The sequence below is a fragment of the Malaya genurostris genome, unplaced genomic scaffold, assembly GCF_030247185.1.
Source record: "Malaya genurostris strain Urasoe2022 unplaced genomic scaffold, Malgen_1.1 HiC_scaffold_27, whole genome shotgun sequence".
Lineage (NCBI taxonomy): Eukaryota > Metazoa > Arthropoda > Insecta > Diptera > Culicidae > Malaya > Malaya genurostris.
In genome coordinates, this window is record NW_026682657.1 from 50,001 (window position 1) to 52,500 (window position 2,500).

Here is a 2,500-nt window from a genome sequence, read left to right on the forward strand (position 1 = left end):
GGTATAGTGATATAGTGCGAAAAGTTTTACTGTCAGTGCTGAAAAAATTCGTTATCACAATGGTGACTCGAGCTTACATTGAGACAACACATATATCATCGTCCACCCAACGACGATTGTCGCTAATTGAATCATAACAAGTATCATGACTGCCGAACCCTTTCAGTATCATTGGAAATTGATTTCATGAAAATGTAAACAAAAGTTATCCCCCTATCACCCGGCGATGAGCCAGTGATAGACGACAATATTTGTCTCATTCGACATTCAGTTGAGCATCAACGGTATCATATTCATTCCTGAGAATCATCGTCAACCGGGTCGATTGGGCCCTTCCAATCATACGCAGTTCCCAGCGCCCTGGAGAATAAGTCTTTGTTTAATTTAATAAGTAAAATGTTTTCCAACGTATCTTTCCCAAGGCCAGTGCGTTGATTAGAGAGAACCAAGGCAAGGGCACTGAAAGACCGTTCAACAGAGACTTGGTTCGATGGTGTGGATAGTACAACCATTGCTACTGCATATATCTCTGGGTGCGTAGTCTTACGGCGCAACCAATGGTCCCACACGTTGTAGTTATGTTTTTGGCGTGGCTCTAGGTCCAAAGACTTAACTTGTTGAAGAAACCCGGTCTCGCAACCAAGATTCACGGATTCACCAAACATTTGCGTAAGATACTGATCAAAATCATCGGTAGACTCTGACGATTCTCTACTTGTACTAGCCGGTGTTTTACCCAGTTGGCAGATACGTTCCCATGTATCGACTATGTATTGCTGAATTTTATCTTTTTCCTCAGCCGTGAATATTTTAGAACCTCGATAGTTGAACCTTGGATCCAGGTATAATGCCATCTGAACCGCCTTCAATTGGCGCAAAATGTTCAATCTATTGTTCAACGACCGAAGTAAATGGGGACTGAAAGAGTTTTCGCGAACTTTCTGTACCTCACTCGTTGCCATCAGCCATGCCATATAGAAGTCAGATAACGACACGTGCTTCTCTTGCATTTGCTTTGTGCAGATGTACAACGGCTTAAACGTATCATAGTAATGCTCAATGAACGACCATTGATTGGAAAGGTCTAGTTCGGGAAAATTATCGGCCAACTGGTTAAAAAACCTTTTTTGGTGTACGAACGATTCCATCATTTTGAATATACCACCCCATCGTGTCCTACTCCAGACGGGTGGGTATGAAGCATCGTAGCTTTCAAACTCTGACCGGTACTTCACCAGCTTACATTTTCTAGCAACAGCAGTGATGGCTCGGATAGACTCATCGGATTTATCAACAACATCCAGTATTGCAAGCTGTAAGGTATGCACGGCACATCTCACAAGAGTAATCCTTTCGGACAGTTCATTGGCCAGTTCAGCAGTAACGTTTCGTTCACACTGTTTATCATCCTCTATCACATCCGACTCATCCAGCTCATCTATGTTCGTACCATCAGCCTGCTGCTCTGTAGGCATTACGTACGTATCATTGTTTAATTTTCTAACCGTTGCCACCATATTAGCCCCATTGTCGCATGTCACGGAAAATATGTTCTCAAGAGATAGCCCATAGTCGGCCAAAGTATCCATAACTTTTGATTTCAAGAACACCGCTGTTTGACTTTCTTTGATTTCGATCATACCAAGGGTACGAATGACCACCTGCTCGTCTAGGGCATACTGTACATTGATGCCTAAGATATGGCGATTGTGTCGGGCAGCAGAATCTATTTTCAAGCAGACGAGCTTGCCTTTCATCTCATCTATCAACATTTCTTTTAGACGACAGGCAGTCTTCGAGAGATGACATTTCATTGTGACACGGTTCAAAGTGCACCCAAGAGTCGTTGTAATCGGTTTCAGTAAGTCTTTGAAGCCTTCCCACTCGAAGCAGGAAATAGGAAGATGATGGAAGGTCGTCAGCTTAACTGCTGACGCAATTAGTAACTGCCGGTCAATAGCTATCAAACGCTTAGGAATTACTCTTTCCTTCTTCTCCATTGGATAGGCAATTGTAAGGAGATTGTTTGCACATGCACGTTCCGTATGTACGGTACGAAAGTGACGGATGAAGTTGCCAGGGGCAAATCTACTCTGGACGTATGGACATCCTGACGCGGGATCGATGTTGCAGATAGCTTTATCGCCCTGTCTTACTACCAATGACGACGCAATGTCCGTCAGTGACCGCTGCAGCTTATTGCGGTCTGCTCTTGTTGTAGGTGCCATCGTATAAACACCACACAAAATTTAGTCGTTAATGGTTTAACTCTAAATACGCTCCTCTATCTAAACACACACACTTGATAAATACTTCTTTGATCAATATTGAATTCGCACTATATCACTATAACCTTGTCTGAACCGGATTCGTTCGGAATACGATACGAAACCTGACAGACTCTCCCTCCTACGCCTCCGACAAGTGCCGGAAGCAACGGTGGTATCTCATTGTTGCCCGGGAGATAATATTTTACCCGAGCTCCCACCTATCTGGCAGT